Raw genomic sequence first — 18,108 nt, forward strand, 5'->3', positions numbered from 1 at the left:
GAGGATGAGCTTGGAGGGTACTATGGTGTTGAATGCTGAGCTGTAGTCAATAAACAGCATTCTTACATAGGTATTCCTTTTGTCCAGATGGGATAGGGCAGTGTGCAGTATGATGGCGATTGTGTTGTCTGTGGACATGTTGGGGCGGAATGCAAACTGAAGTGGGTCTAAGGTGGCTGGTAAGGTGAAGGTGATATGATCCTTGACTAGTCTCTCAAAGCACTTCATTATGACAGGAGTGGTTGCTGTCTTTACCGGAGATAAACAAAAAGAACGCGCTCTCTCGACCATGCGCTTGGAAACACTACAGCCAAAATGGGAGCCACTTAGAAAAACTACAACTTCACCCTCATTTTTCCAAAAACAAGCTCGAAACTCTTTCTAAAGACTGTTGACATCTAGGGGAAGCCCTAGGAAATGCAATCGGGGAAGATTTCGCCCTATTATAAAAGTGCCAGCCATTGAAATCAGTGGTATGCTGAATTTGTTTTAATGGTTTGTCTTCGGGGTTTCGCCAGACATTATTTGAACAGTTTTAGAAACTTTAGAGTGTTTTCTATCCAAATCTACCAATTATATGGATATCCTAGATTCTGGGCCTGAGTAGCAGGCAGTTTACTTTCGGCACTCTTCATCCGGACGTCAAAATACTGCCCCCTATCCCAAAGAAGTTAACAAACTATAGTTTTTCCAAGTAAGGACATCTACTTTGTGCATGACACAAGTACATTTTTCAACAATTGTTTACAGACAGATTATTTCACTTAATCACAATTCCAGTGGGTCAGAAGTTTACCTATACTAAGTTGACTGTGCCTTTAAACAGCTTGGAAAATTCCAGAAAATTAAGTAATGGCTTTAGAAGCTTCTGATAGGCTAATTGACATCGTTTGAGTCAATTGGAGGTGTATCTGTGGATGTATTTCAAGGCCTACCTTCAAACTCAGTGCTTGACATCATGAGAAAATCAAAAGAAATCAGCCAGAAAACAAATGGTAGACCTCAACAAATCTGGTTGATCCTTGGGAGCGATTTCCAAAAGCCTGAAGGTACCACGTTCATCTGTACAAACAACAGTATGCAAGTATAAACACCATGGGCCCACGCAGCCGTCATACCGCTCAGGAAGGAGACATGTTCTGTCTCCTAGAGATGAACGTACTTTGGTGAGAAAAGTGCAAATCAATCCCAGAACAGCAGCAAAGGACCCTGTGAAGATGCTGGAGGAAACAGGTACAACAGTATCTATATCCATAGTAAAACAAGTCCTATATCGACAACCTGAAAGGCCGCTCAGCAAGGAAGAAGCCACTGCTCCAAAACCGCCATAAAAAAAAATCCAGACTACGGTTAGCAACTGCACATGGGGACATTCAGAAAGATCGTACTTTTTGGAGAAATGTCCTCTGGTCTGATGAAACAGAAATAGAACTGTTTGGCCATAAAGACCATTGTTATGTTGTTTGGAGGAAAAAGGGGGAGGCTTGCAAGCCGAAGAACCTCATCCCAACCGTGAAGCATGGGGAGGCAGCATCATGTAGTGGGGGTGCTTTGCTGCAAGAGGTACTGGTGCACTTCACAAAATAGATTGCTTCACGAGGAAGGAAAATGATGTGGATAATATTGAAGCAACATCAATAAGGAAGTTAAAGCTTGGTCACAAATGGGTCTTCCAAATTAACAATGACCCCAAGCATACTTCCAAAATTGTGGCAAAATGGCTTAAGGACAACAAAGTCAAGGTATTGGAATGGCCATCAAAGCCCTGACCTCAATCCTATAGAACATTTGTGGGCAGAACTGAAAAAGCGTGTGCAAACAAGGAGGCCTACAAACCTGACTCAGTTACACCAGCTCTGTCAGGAGGAATGGGCCAAAATTAATCCAACTTATTGTGGGAAGCTTGTGGAAGGCTACCCAAAACATTTGACCCAATTTAAACAATTTAAAAAGGCAATGCTACCAAATACTAATTGAGTGTATGTAAACTTCTGACCCACTGGCAATGTCAATAAATAAAAGCTGAAATAAATCACTCAACAATTATTCTAATGTGATTTCACATTCTTAAAATAAAGTGGTGATCCTAACTGACCTAAGACAGGGAAGTTTTACTAGGATTAAATGTCAGGATTTGTGAGAAACTGATTTGAAATGTATTTGGCTAAGTTATGTAAACTTCCGACTTCAACTGTATACAGTGCCTTGCGAAAGTATTCGGCCCCCTTGAACTTTGCGACCTTTTGCCACATTTCAGGCTTCAAACATAAAGATATAAAACTGTATTTTTTTGTGAAGAATCAACAACAAGTGGGACACAATCATGAAGTGGAACGACATTTATCATTATATTTCAAACTTTTTTAACAAATCAAAAACTGAAAAATTGGGCGTGCAAAATTATTCAGCCCCCTTAAGAACAAATTCTTATTTACAATGACGGCCTACCCCGGCCAAACCCTAGCGATGCTGGGCCAATTGTGCGCAGGCCTATGGGACTCCCAATCACAATATAGCCTGGAATCGAACCAGGGTCTGTGGTGACACACTCAAGGGAGTGTATAAATAATTTGATAAATTAATTAAAACCATACATGAAGGAAATCCAAAAAGTAGTATAACATTTTAATGTTTTCCATAAAATATAAAACCACAGCATACTAATAACAATGTATATAAAACTCTTTAGGATGTATGTTACAGACAGTCCAACATGTAGCTGTATCACCCCCTGGCTGTGGAGTTGTATTAACAGAGTTATGGTGAAGGGGTTAGGGTGTACAGGCAGGGCCAGCCCTAAGCAAGATTTGGTTGGGGGGCCCCTGCATGTTTTTTGTAGTTCTACACATTTTGTCATTGGAGGTGATAAAACTTTTGAATTTTAAAAACACATTTCATGCAATTCTACAAAATTTGCCATGGGGCAGAGCTAAATTCTTGCCGTTTTAAAGCTAATGTCCTGGAATTTTACCCCTTTTGCCATAGGGTAGAGAACATTTTTTGCAGTTTTAAAGCACATTTCCTGCAATACTATTTTTCGCAATGACTTTCATGTTAATGATATTGGAGTGACAAACAATGTCAATGGGGGCCCTTTGGAGGTCAGGGCCCGAGGGCACGTGCCCGATCGGTATTAGGCCATGATGACAACCAGTTTAGATAACTGGCAAGACTAAGGTCTCCATTGAATCTGTATTGCTAATTTCCTATTGAGCCAACATCTGCAGTGTTTACCGTAAATGCAATCTCCGCTAATGTGGGAACATTGCATTTAAATTTCAATCACGCTGTAATGCTGAATTTCTGGGATATGGATTGAATAGAGCCCTAACAAAAACATGTACTATTCTAACTCTCAACTGTAAGTTGAGACCCCGACAGTTATTATTGTTGTTTCGGGGGCCCCCTGACAGCCGCTTGTTTCGCTTATGCTTGTGTACAGGGTCCAACATGTAGCTGTAGTGCCCCCTGGCTTTGGAGTTGTAGTGGTGTAGGGGTTACAGGTTGTTGCTGTAAATGAGAATGTATTATCAGTCAACTCACCATTAAAATAAGGCTAAATAAAACAAATAAATAGAAAAATGCAGGTTATAGTTGAAGGGGTTAGGGTGTAGGGCAGGGGTCGGCAACAGGTGGCCCTTGAGATTTTTTGGAGCTTAAAAAAGACACGTTATGATTGTTGGAATGATTGTTATTTTCAAATATAACCTATTTTTGGGCTTAGTTGTGGTCAATTTGCACTGTGAAAATTATTATAATTATGTTCTGGCCCCCTGACCGTCTGCTTATTAGGATGTACAGGGTCCAACATGTAGCTGTAGTGCCCCCTGGCTGTGGAGTTGTAGTAGCAGCAGGAACTCTTCAGGCATGGCGTGCATGAAGTGACTTGGACCAACGTTGTCATAGTAATGATGTGGCAAAGTATTTTTGGATAGATCCCGAGGGAAGGGCCAGAAGCCATACAGATGAACCTGACAGATAGAGACTTAGAAACATATACAAACACATACGTACGCACACATACACTTCATCTCTTAGGGTAGTAAATCGCATCCTCTACTGCTTGTGACTACGCTAATGACTGTATAATCCGATGCGGGATGCATGCTGTCGTTGAGGCCGGTGCAGCCATGGTCATATGTCTTCTCTGTCACTTCGCCAGGCGACACTCAGTCCTTTTTTTCCTGAGCCAACTGCACTCCTTGATGGCAGAGGCTGCACCAGGTGGAATGGTCCGTGGCACCAGGTGGAACGGTCCGCCGCAACAGTCCAGAGGGAGTCCAGGGTTTATCCCACACAGTCTTCAAGTGGTCCTTCAGACACTTTTTCTGACCACCTGCAGAACGGCCCAGTTGTAGCTGTCTGTACAGCTGCTGTGAGGGTGGCTTGTAGAGCTTCTGGGGTGTGATGAGCACAATCATCCACGTACTGAAGCTCAAGTACTTGTTCAGATTCCAGCTTTGTGGCAGCTCCTACTGGAGACCCAGTGCGGCTTTAGAAAGAACAGAAGCCCGGTGGACATTATCTTCCATGCACGCCAACTTCAGGAAAAGTGCAGTGAACAGAAACACCTACTCATCGGCTTTGTGGACCTCTCCAAAGCCTTCAACACAGTACACCGTGAACTCCTTTGGAAGGCCCTCATGCAGGTTGGCTGCCTTGGGAAATGTGTGAACATCCTGTGTCAGTTCCATGAGAGGATGATGGCCAGGATAACAGTTGGCGGTCAGGAGTCTGAACCCTTTGGGGTAGGCACTAGTGTGAGGCAAGGGTGTGTGCTTGTGCCGGTCCTATTCAATGTTTTCCTCCTTTTCCTCCTGCACAAGGACATGGAAACTTCAGATTGGACAGGAACCTCTACTGAGGCAACACACACACACACACACATACCTGTTCACAGATCTCCAGAGCAGTGCTGGCCAGCATCATACCAGTAGAGAGCCGTGGGGCTCGTTGCCCGCGGTGACGCCAGAACTTGTCCAGTTTAAGCAGGTAGTCTGGGTGAAAGAACACCACTTTCTGTTGGGTGCAGGCCTTACGGAGGGCGTGGTACACCTGGAAAAGAATAAAGACTGATTAATGACATCATTAACATCTACCCTCCTCTCCCAGGATCCAAATGTTAGTTATCAATTTTGTTCTTAAAAATGCTAGTTATTGATGGGGGAAAAAAAGGTCCAGCCCTTAACAGGCATATAGCATTGGGTCCTGTCGGGCAGGAGCCGGGTAGCAGGCATCTACCTAGTCTTATTTCATGGTAAAAGCTCACCTTGAAGCAGGGGGAGGTCCCAAAACCAAAAGAGAAGGCGTGGAGAAGCCGATGGGTGTGGCCATAGGCTGACATGACTTCCATCAGTGGTCCAGGGTTCCGCTGGAGGTCAGGGTATCTGAGGAAAAACAAGGGGAGTCGTTAGGAGATTCTCAAAAGGGGTCAAATTATTAGCACCCCTGTGAGGATTATCCCTTGTGAGGATAATGACACTTAGCCTTAGAGAGGGTGCTAATTAATTGTGGTCAATTACAGCTGCACTGGGTAACTACGTGTGTACAGATGTTTTGTAGGGACAGCTCTAACAAGAAGGCAGATTTATTCTAGATTTGAACACAATTTCCAAGAAACGCCCGCTCTCATGGGTAGTCGGCTGGGAATGACGTAGTGTCAACGTCCTGAACAGTCTAGGCTGTTGCAAATTTGAAACTGTAGTGGATGTAATAACAGTTCACAGACAAGATTGAAAAGAAGATAAATCTATTCCATTTTCCAATGTCTTCAGAACAGGTAAAACATGTATACACTAGGTATAATTCTTAGATTTTACATTGAAATAAAAACTATTCATGCCGTTTGCCAGAAAGGTAGCAATGTTAGTTACATTGTCTTGTCAAAACGTTGTAACTACCGTTCATTCCTCTGCCTGGTAAAAGATTAGATCCCTATCCAAGCTAGCTAACTTGGTAGCTACATTAACTATCACACTCGGATGTCCTCACTACAGAAGGCAGCACAATATATCAACTTCTAAAGAAAGCCTTTAACGACACGGTGGACTGTTCTATCATTTACAGTCCAGCAGTACAACCAAAGACATCTCCAAATTCACAGAATGCTATATACCCAATCCAAAGACTCATGCACCTTACAACATACAATTGCTGCCATTTCACAACTGCACTATTCTATTTATTACCAAGTACAGTGCCTTGGGGGAAGTATCCAGGCCCCGTGATTCTTTCCACATTTTGTTAGGTTACAGCCTTATTCTAAAATTGATTAAATAAATAATCTCAGCAATCTATACACAATACTGCACAATGACAAAGCGAAAACAGGTTGACATTTTTTGCTAATTTATTAGATAAAAAAAAACAGTAATAGCTTATTTACATAAGTATTCAGACCCTTTGCTATGAGACTCGAAATTGAGCTCAGGTGCATCCTGTTTCCATTGATCATCCTTGAGATGTTTCTACAACTTGATTGGACATGATTTGGAAAAGCACACACCTGTCTATATAAAAAGGTCCCACAGTTGACAGTGCATGTCAGAGCAAAAACCAAGCAATGAGGTCGAAGGAATTGTCCTTAGACCGCCGAGACAGGATTGTGTCAAGGCACAGATCTGGGGAAGGGTTCACTAAACATTTCAGCAGCAGTGGCCTCCATCATTCTTATATGGAAGTTTTAAATCACCAAGACTCTTCCTAGAGCTGACCGCACAGCCAAACTGAGCAATCAGGGGAGAAGGGCCTTGGTCAGGGAGGTGGCCAAGAACCCATGGTCACTCTGACAGAGTTCTAGAGTTCCTCTGTGGAGATGGTTGTCCTCCTGGAAGGTTCTCCCATCTCTGCATTACTCCACCAATCAGGTTTTTATGGTAGAGTGGCCAGACGGAAGCCACTTCGCAGTAAAAAGGGACATGACAGCCCACTTGGAGTTTGCCAAAAGGCAACTAAAGACTCTCAGACCAGAAACAGAATTCCCTGGTCTGATGAAACCAAAATTGAACTCTTTGTCTTGAATGCCAAGTGACACGTCTGGAAGAAACCTGGCACCATCCCTAAGGTGAAGCATGGTGGTGGCAGCATCAGCTGTGGGGATGTTTTTCAGCTGCAGGGACTGGGAGACTAGTCAGGATTGAGGGAAAGATGAACAGAGCAAAGTACCGAGAGATCCTTGATGAAAATCTGCTGAGTGCTCAAGACCTCAGACTCAGGCGAAGGTTCACCTTCCCAACTATAAAAATATAGAGTCGCACACTCCATATATATAAACTCCCAGCCATTTATTGGGTAAATCACCAACGTTCCGGCATCACTGTACCTTCTTTAGGGTGAACGTTCACCTTCCAGCAGCACAACGACCCTAAGCACGCAGCCAGAACGCAGAAGTGGCTTCGGGACAAGTCTCGTCCTTGAGTGGCCCAGCCAGAGCCCGGACTTGAAACGAATCCAACATCTCTGGAGAGACCTGAAAATAGCCGTGCGGTTACGTTCCCCATCCAACCTGACAGAGCTTGAGAGGATCTGCAGAGGATCTGCAGAGGATCTGTCATTGATAATAAAAATATATTTTTTAAACAAAGCAAAAAGCTATCCATTGTAGAATAAGGCAATAACGTAACAAAATGCATGAAAAGGGGTCTGAATACTTTCCGAATGCACTATATATAGTGTGGCTGAGGTTCTTCCTGGAGTTTTTATAAAACAGCATTTGCTCTGGGATGGAAACCAGTGCTTCGGTCAGATGACATAAAAATAGAGCTCTTTGTCTGTATCTGATCATGTGTATTGATAGAGTATATACCTTTTATTGATCTGGGAAGGGTTGGCCATTATGAGGTCTGTCTTTACTCCCACGTCATAACTCTTGTTGATAGGAGCCAGGTTTAACCTGTCAACAAAAACAATCACAACATTAGAAACAACTACGACAACACAACATTCACACAAGATCACATCAACATTCACACCACATTACATCAACACAACAAATAACTGTATACCCCTATCTAAATATTACACCTCAACTAACCTGTACCCTCGTACAATGACTTTGCACCCCCTGTATATTGACTGGTTATTGTTATTTTAATGTTACTTTATATATAAAAAATATATATAGTATTTATTGTATACTTTTTTAGCTAATATTTTGTTAAATAATTTTTTTTTAACTCTACATTGTTGATTAAGGGCTTGTAAAGTAAGCATTTCACGGTATGGTCCTACACCTGTTGCATTCTGCCCATGTGACAAATTCAATTTGATTTCATTTGATTTGAATAAGAGCGCCATATACAAACTAGTGATGGACTCAGAAAGAGGTGCCGGTTTCGATAGGATAAAACAAGATTCACAGAATATCCGTCTCTCCCGAGCCCGTGCGGGAGTTGTAGCGATGATAAAAGATAGTAGCTACTAACAATTGGATACCATGAAATTGAGGAGAAAAAGGGGTAAAAAAAATGTAATTAAAAAAATTAACTTTGAACATTACACAACTGCATTACATTGCTATAGATAACTACCAATAATGGATTGATTGATTTGTGAATGTTGTTGCTGATACCTGATGACATAGTCAGCATTGTCTATTTCCGCTCCACAGCTGCTGTTCTGCAGGATTCCTCCACTTCCCACCACGGCACAACGACTCAACGAACCTTTACTCCAGGGTACGGTCTATACACACACACACACACACGTTTTGTTATTATATCCTCAAGGGGGACATAACATTTATTTCCATTAAATATCCTATTTTCCATAACCACTAACACTAACCCAAACCTAAATCCTAACCCCTTTCCCTAAACCTAAACCTTAATTAGCCTTTGTCCTCATGGGGACGTGGGAAATGTCCCCATGAGGGACAATTGTCCTGGTTTTACTAACCTTGTGGGGACTTTAGGTCCTCACAAGGATAGAAGAGCTAACCCATACAAACACCTGAGGCAGCATGTCCCATAGTGCTTGGTCCACCTTTCTCTTCCTCCACTTCTCTGCATCATAAGTCAGACTCTGGTTCTGATTTGTGTTCTGTCTGGTCACCGTCAGCCTATCAGAAGCGTTACAGCATGACCACAACTCTGTCCTGGGAGGGAAGGACAGGAAGTTTGTTGGAGACGATCGCAAGACTGAGCAAGGTGTGTGTGAAAACTGTGTCAGTGGCGGCTGGTGGGAGTTAGCTATAGGGGATTGGCTCATTGTAATTGCTGGAATGGAATAATTGGAACAGAGTCAAACGTGGTTTCCATGTGTTTGATACAGTTCCATGTATTCCATTCCAGCCATTACAATGAGCCTGTCCTCCTATAGCTCCTCCCACCAGGCTCCACTGGTGTGTGTCTCACCTGTGTAGTTCTCTGTGTGAGGTTGAGTCTCCAGGGACAGTTCATTAGCCCTCTCACCTCCTGAGAGAACAGGCCAATGTCCACTCTGACACACACAAACACGCCAGGTCACTCCAATTCCAATGCAATATTCAACGTTCCCACCACGTCGGGAGATGCCGTCAATACCGGCCACTAGGGGCAGCGGTGAGCACTTACTATCAAGTAGTCTTGCGTCATTGGCTCTGAGAATCGTGGGTTTTATCCCAGTGGTAGGCATTCGTTTGTAATTTTTTTTACCCTATCCCAAACCTTAACTATTTGGAATTAATACCTAAACTTAACCTTCGAGTTGTTACTGTTTTAACCCTCTCCCAAACCTTAACCCTTAAAACCCTTTCCTGCGGTCAAATGACCAAACCGCCCTCAACCTTTTCATAATTTCATAGTTAAATGACATTTTTTATTTTTTTTAAAGCCGCAAATCAAGTGTTTCTATGTGAAATGGTTTGGTTATATTTCAGCCATCTGTGACACATATAAAAGTATAATATTGGGATGTAAACTCAGAATTGAATACATTTCATATATACACTCTATATCTGGGCCCATACCATGTGTGAGGTGTATACATTTGTTTCAATGTAGATTTGTTTAAGACTGCCAAGAAACCCTCTGTGACACTGATTTAGCCCACCCTCATAAAAAGGTCACTTAACCAATCGGAATTCATTCCTAAACTTAACCGTCAAATTATGACGTTTAGACAAACGTAGAATGCTGAATTCAAACCGTGAGATGTTGTTACACACACACACACACACACTATAAATTGACATATAGATAGATGGTGAACTTGTTGGATCAGGATGGATTGTCTGGTTGATCTGATCAGACTTTCCAGTAAAGAACATCTTACGTAGAATCTCTCACTTGAACCCCAGGAAGATTAGCTGACATCGTGGAATTAGATAATGGAGATTTTAAAAAATAGATTTTTTTAATCAAATAATCAAAGCCCCACTTACTTTTTCATAGTAGTCATGGTCACCAGTTTCTCTCGCAGTCTTCTGCACTGCAACCTCTTCTGGACAGAGTCCAAGAACCCATCTCTGCAACACACACATAAATCAATACTCTGATATGGCTAAATGATCAAATCACAGAAATGCTTTATGACTAGATAAGGTTGTAAACTAGTCTATAAAAGGTTTAATATGAAAAGACAATTATGCAGAACGCAGAAATCCGGCTCCGGGTTAGAGAGTGGGGTGTACAAGACGCCAATGGACATTCAACCACTTATTTGAACAGCAAAAAAACATCCCAGCCCAGAGGGGAAAACGCAGATGAGAACTTAGAAAGTATGGGTATGTTTTTTCATCAAGAACGCATTGGAAGAGTCCTCTGATGGTGGCCAAACAAAATAATGGCTGCAGTGTAACAGTTCTCGTCTGTCGAAGGAGAAGCGGACCAAAATGCAGCGTGGTATTTTTGAGACATGTTTAATGACGAATGAAAAACGAACTATACAAAAACAACAAACGGAACGAAAACCTATACAGCCTATCTGGTGACAACAAACATAGAGACAGGAACAATCACCCACGAAATACTCAAAGAATATGGCTGCCTAAATATGGTTCCCAATCAGAGACAATGATAAACACCTGCCTCTGATTGAGAACCACTCCAGACAGCCATAGACTTTGCTAGATTACCCCACTAAGCCACACACCCAACACCCCACAAAACCCCAAGACAAAACACACCACAATAAACCCATGTCACACCCTGGCCTGACCAAATAAATGAAGACAAACACAATATATTACGACCAGGGCGTGACATGCAGTCCAAACTCAAAGTGGCCATCCCTCAGCCCTGAACCCTCAGCCCTTGAATTACGTTTTACATCATCACATCCGAGTATACTTCAAAATGTCCCTTGCCCAAGTGAGGGAGAGTGATGATCGGTGAGGCAACGTCCTTGGTGGAAATCTTGAAGTTGAGCTGAAACCTATTAATGTACCTAGAAAGCTAACATAGCTAGCTAGCACACCTGTCAGGTATCTACCTACCCAAAGCTTGCACGCTAGTTTTATAGTTTGGTCATTTATTCCAATAAATTTCAGAATTCCCCCCAAAATGTTGATGAATCTAGCTATGTTTTATAGGCCCACACTACAAGAATAAGGCAATTTTCCAAAGCAAATATCAAATCTCATATATATATTTTTGTTAGCAAGCTAGCGTCATAATTTTGTCTGACACGCCGAAAATGCAGCAGTGGCTGCGTTTCAAACACGTAAAAGACACACACACTTGAATTATGCCCTTGGGGGAATCCCCGTGGCCATCTTTGCCATAGGTCCAAACAATTAGCCAAGCAAGGGAAGTTAGCAACGTAAGTCCCTCGTTTGTGATCGAGTGTACAATTCTGTTTACTCTGGGGCTTAATAATTCAATTGGGGAGGATTGTACATCCGCTAAGAAAAGTCTGCCAGAACTTCAAATCCTTATGGAGTCAACATACAAGTGTAAGAACAATTTAAATAAGTTACAAATTGTGGTACTAAGGCACACGATGGCACAAACATGGGACTTGAAATTGTGCTCAGGTGCATCCTGTTTCCATTGATCATCCTTGAGATGTTTCTTCCAACTTGATTGGATTCCACCGGTGGTAAATTCAATTGATTGGACATGGTTTGGAAAGACACACACCTGTCTATATAAAAGGTCCCACACTTGACAATGCATGTCAGAGCGAAAACCAAGAAAAGAGGCGGAAGGAATTGTCCGTAGATTTCCGAGACAGGATTGTGTCGAGGCACAGATCTGGGAAGGGTACCAAAAAATATCTACAGCATTGAAGGTCCCCAAGAACACAGTGGCCTCCATCATTCTTAAATGGAAGAAGTGGAACCACCAAGACCCTTCCTAGAGCTGGCCACCCAGCCAAACTGAGCAATCAGGGGAGAATGGCCTTGGTCAGGGAGGTGACCAAGAACCCGATGGTCACTCAGACAGCTCCACAGTTTGTCTGTGGAGATGGGAGAACCTTCCAGAAAGACAACCATCTTTGCAGCACTCCACCAAATCAGGCCTTTATGGTAGAGTGGCCAGACAGAAGCCACTCCTCAGTAAAAGGCACATGACACTTGGAGTTTTCCAAAAGGCAACTAAAGGACTCTCAGACCATGAGAAACAAAATTCTCTGGTCTGATGAAACCAAAATTGAACTCTTTGGCCTGAAGGTCAAGTGTCACATCTGGAGGAAACCTGGAACCATCCCTAATGTGAAGCATGGTGGTGGCAGCATCATGCTGTGGGGATGTTTTTCAGCGGCATGGACTGGGAGACTAGTCATGATCGAGGCAAACATGAACAGAGCAAAGTACAGAGAGGTCCTTGATGAAAACCTGCTCCAGAATGCTCAGGACCTCCGACTGGGGCGAAGGTTCACCTTCCAACAGGACAACAACCCTAAGCACACAGCCAAGACAATGCAGGAGTGGCTTCAGGACAAGTCTCTGAATGTTCTTAAGTGGCCCAGCCAGAGCCCGGACTTGTACCCAATCTAACATCGCTGGAGAGACTTAAATAGCTGTGCAGCAACACTCCCCATCCATCCTGACAGAGCTTGAGAGGAATGGGAGAAACTCCCCAAAATACAGGTGCACCAAGCTTCTAGTGTCATACCCAAGAAGACTGGAGGCTGTAATCGCTGCCAAAGGTGCTTCAACAAAGTACTGAGTAAAGGGTTTGAATACTTATATAAATGTCATATTTCATGTTTTTGCACTGTCATTGTGGTGTGTTGTGCGTAGACTGATGATAAAAACACAACCGTGGGTTGAGTGATGAATTTCCGGACAAAGGTGGTACATTTAAAATTCATTCATTCTTCCCTCGCCCTACAAGTGTCCACTTCATTTGGGGGCTGAGGGTGTGTCTTTTACGTGTTTAGAATGCAGCGGGTGTTGAGTTTGACACGTGACTACAGTTTGCATTGAATTGTGGGTCATATCGACCCCACAAGTGAACAAAGTTCTTCACTCGCTCCCTCGAGCTAAATCGAGGGCCGAGCAGGCAACATTTATGAATTGGACAATGATGGCAATAAAACTGCATCCGGTTTTGACAGGGATTCCCCCGAACAATTTAAAAAAAAAATGTGGTCTACAAAATATATAATTCAAGGATTATGTTTAAAATGTTCATAGAAGTGTGGTTAATTTGTATACATTTTACGGTTTCTAAAATCTATTGTTCAAAACAAGCTGTTCAGTTACCTACTGCTCTGCTATCAGCGGCTCCAGGTGTTTGGCCTGTCCCTCAGTGCTTGGATTGCATAGCCAGCTATTACATTGCTTGCTATAGGGGGTGACTGCAGCAATGAGATTGCAGCATTTCACCATATTTTCACAGCACAAATTAAAATGGACCTTCCTGGGGGGTGTTGAAATGAAGGCCCAGGTCTTCTGGGTCTGCTTTATCAGGTACTGAACAGATGGCGCTAAAGAGGAAATTGCAATGAACTTGTAAACACATAATCATTACAGTCATTAGTACCCTGGGACCTGAACATCCACTGACAGGCAAAAGTACAGAGGGATACAATTGTTAGGACATTCTCACGGATCTGGTAGGACAAAAACATCACTGCGAGCTCATCATGCTTGTGACATTATGCTAGTATGTCCCTTAGTTAGATCATTTGTGTTCAGTTGTCGCTTGTTTGCATTTTCCCTCTGTGTGGCCATGCACTTGGGACCTGGCTGCTCACTGCTCATTCTAAAAATATCACTTTTGGTAGGCTAATCAAAAACAGTGAAAGCATGTGCAGCAGTTGTGGTTCTGTTTTTACATGCAAACGTGAAATTGGTGTATTTATGCAGTTGTTCTAATGCACAGATTCCTTTACCGGTTGTTTCTTTGGGAAGATGTATAATTTGAAAACTTGGGTTAATAATTCTGTCTTGCTGCTTTGTTGACAATATAACCAGGTCGACAAGGCGATCATGTCTAGCAGTGTACAGGTCCTTTCGCATTTCACAAGCATTTCGCTACACTCGCATTAACATCTGCTAACCATGTGTATGTGACAAATAAAATTTGATTTGATGATTTGATTTGATTTGTATGAACAGCAATCATGCACAACATGGGCAACAGACCATTACTTTTGAATCATGTAAAATACAAAATGGGTCATGGTTCGCAGGGTACCACACAAACAAATTGTTAGTTTGTCAAACTTCCCCTCTGGAATAAATAAAGTATACACACACATTCATTTTCAGGTCAACATAAAGCTCACTGGGCAAAAACTGGTTGAATCAACGTTGTTTGCATGTAATTTCAACAAAAATGCAATGTGATGACACTGAATCAATGTGGAAAACAGATTTGCAAAAAGTCATCAACATCAGGGAAGTGTCTTGTTTTCACCCAACTTTTAACCTAAATCCAATGGTATGGTGATTTGTTTTGTTGATTTCACATTGAATTCACGTTAGTTGACAACTCATCCAAATGTAAATCAAAACTAGATGTTCAACTGACTTCTCTGCCCAGTGGGAGGAGAGCAGACATTGGTGAAGTCAATCAAAGATCTATCTGGTTTATTACAAGTCGCAACAGGGAGAAACCACCAGCACAACATTTTTAAATGTAACCTTTATTTAACTAGGCAAGTCAGTTAAGAGCAAATTATTATTTAAAATGACGGCCTACCCCAGCCAAACCTGGACGACACTGGGCCAATTGTGCGCCGCCCTAAGGGACTCCCAATCATGGCCAGGTGTGATGCAGCCAGAAGCAGAATTTTTTTCTAACTGGCACCTTGGAGGCAGGCCCATCATATCCTAATTAGACAGCACCAAATATTAATAAAAACATAGTGACTTTTGTCAGCTGCAACAGAATCACACAGTGTTCACAGAACATTGTTATCAATACAACATAATAGTGAATAATCATTGCATCCTCTGCCCTTTTACATCCAGTCTGGCATCAAGCATTACCAACAGATACGAGAATAATTCATAACATTCAGCTTCAAATCTAGTGACCATGAACACGCACCCTGAGTGTCACAAACAGAACATTGGAAATTATATGTATTACAGAAAGTCCAAATATGCTAAACATTGTGTTGATCACTAAACGGAACAAAATTATACATGCAACGTGTTTCAAGAGCTGAAATAAAAGATCCCAGAAATGTTCCATGCACACAAAAAGCTTATTTCTCTCCAATGTTGTGCACAAATGTTTACATTCCTGTTTGTGAGCATTTCTCCTTTGCCAAGATAATCCATCCACCGACAGGTGTGGCATATCAAGAAGTTGATTAAACAGCATGATCATTACACAGGTGCACCTTGTGCTGAGGACAAGAAAAGCCACTCTAAAATGTGCAGTTTTATCACACAACACAATGCCATTTATGTTAAGTTGAGGGAGAAAGCAATTGGCACGCTGACTGCAGGAATGTCTACCAGAGCTGTTTCCGGATAATCAAATGTTAATTTCTCTACCATAAGCCACCTCCAATGTAATTTTAGAGAATTTGGCAGTACGTCCAACCGGCCTCACATCCGCAAACCACGTGTATGGCGTCGTGTGGGCAAGCGGTTTGCTGAGTGCATCATGGTGGCAGTGGGGTTATGGTATAGGCAGGCTGCATGAGGGAAATGGTGGTTTCACCAGATACTGACTGGCTTTCTGATCCAAGCCTCTACCTTTTTTGGGGGCATCTGTGACCAACAGATGCATATCTGTATTCCCAGTCATGGCAAATCCATTGATTAGGGCCTAATGAATTTGTTTCAATTGACTGATTTTCTTATATGAACTTTAACTCTGTAAAATCTTGGAAATTGTTATGCATTTATTTTTATTCAGTATAAATCCCTCTTTAAATTTCTCCATTACACACACGGCATTTTGGGATCCTGAGTGGCGCAGCGGTCTAAGGCAGTGCTAGAGGAGTCACTACAGTCCCAGTTTTGATCCCGGGCTGTATCACAACCGGCCAACCGTCCCATTGGGCGGCGCACAATTGGCCCAGCGTCCTCAGGGTTAGGGGAGGGTTTGGCCGGAGTAGGCAGTCTTTGTAAATAAGAATGTTAACCGACTTGCCGAGTTAAATAAAGATTTAAAAAAATAAAAAATACAAACGTACCTTTGGTGTTGGTAGTAGTCTATGAGTGTAATAGACAGGAGAGTTCCAGAGCAGACCAGAATGAATAGAATCAGGTAACGCATTGTTACAACAGGTCACAGACTGAATGACAGCATGACAACTACACTGTTGGCCCATCAGGGAGGGATAGAGGGAGGGAAGAGCAGCCTGGGTCTCCTAGACTATACGTAACATAGTAAACATAATTCAGGGACACTTAAACACATATGTTACGTGTGGTATGGTTACATAAGACAGAAGGTTACTTAAATATGAAAGTAGGGTGGTTTGTCGGGTTGGATGGGTTGGCATATTACGTGAACGTTTACCATCCCAATTAGCAACTTTGCAACTACTTACTAGCTACTTTGAAACTACTAGCAAGTTAGCCTACTTTAACCTTACGCCTAATCTTAACCCCTAACTCTAACCCCTTGACTAGTTAACGTTAGCCACAACAAATTAAAATCCATAACATATCATACGTTTTGCAAATTTCTAACATATTTTGTGAACTGACATTTGTACAATATGCCATTGGTAACATGCTATTCTCAATATGCTATGCTATTTGCAATATGCTATTCGTAACATCATATGAACTGTAATTCATAACATCTCTTACGAAATGGATGATGGACATTCACAAATTAATACACACCATACAAAAGGTAACATGTTATACTAATTGGAGTGTACCGGATTTAGATGTACTATTTTACGTTTACCCCTGACTCCAGGTTGGGAGAAGTTGGAGGGGAGGTAGGAGAGGTGTGTGTGTGTATATGAGTACCACAGTAGGAGTGATAACGCCAATAGAACCTAGAGGACAAACAGGGTAATGGTTTCAATTGGTTTTCCACCATTCATTTCTCCCATATGGGATTTTAGTAACACTAAAATTAAAGGCTGTGTTCCGTGTAGGCTTACACCGGGCGTGATGTTTTAATAACCATGTAAATCTCTCTAGTACAAGGTGTCTTTTATCAATCAATTAGCTTGTATTTCTGTTTGCAGCGTCCAAACCGTTTGGGCTAGAATTAAATCGTGGGAACCTGGTTACCGAGATTTATTGCCCAAAAGTATGAGCACCTACTCCTCAAACATCTCATTCCAAAATCATGGGAATTAATATAGAGTTGGTCCTCCCCTTTGCTGCTATAATAGCCTCCACTCTTCTGGGAAGGCTTTCCACTAGATGTTGGAACATTGCTGCGGGGACTTGCTTCCATTCAGCCACAAGAGCATTAGTGAGGCCAAGCAATGATGTTGGCCGATTAGACCTGGCTCGCAGTCGGCGTTCCAGTTCATCCCAAAGGTGTTCGATGGAGTTGAGGTCAGGGGTCTGTGCAGGCCAGTCAAGTTCTTCCACACTGATCTCGATAAACCATTTCTGTATCATGGACCATCGCTTTGTGCACAGGGGCATTGTCATGATGAAACAGGAAAGGGCCTTCCCCAAACACAAAGTTGGAAGCACAGAATCGTCTAGAATGTCAATGTATGTTGTAGCGTTAAGATTTTCCTTCACTGCAACTAAGCATGAAAAACAGCTCCAGACAATTATTCCTCCTCCACCAA

The 18,108-nt window shown here is 42.3% G+C and overlaps 1 pseudogene; it reads right to left on the reverse strand.

Annotated features, from left to right (window-relative positions):
• Nucleotides 1-2,757: 2,757 nt before the first annotated feature.
• On the reverse strand, nucleotides 2,758-16,610 carry LOC135551413 (alpha-2,8-sialyltransferase 8F-like; annotated as a pseudogene).
• Between the last annotated feature and the right edge of the window lie 1,498 nt (nucleotides 16,611-18,108).

The sequence above is a fragment of the Oncorhynchus masou genome, chromosome 13, assembly GCF_036934945.1.
Source record: "Oncorhynchus masou masou isolate Uvic2021 chromosome 13, UVic_Omas_1.1, whole genome shotgun sequence".
Lineage (NCBI taxonomy): Eukaryota > Metazoa > Chordata > Actinopteri > Salmoniformes > Salmonidae > Oncorhynchus > Oncorhynchus masou.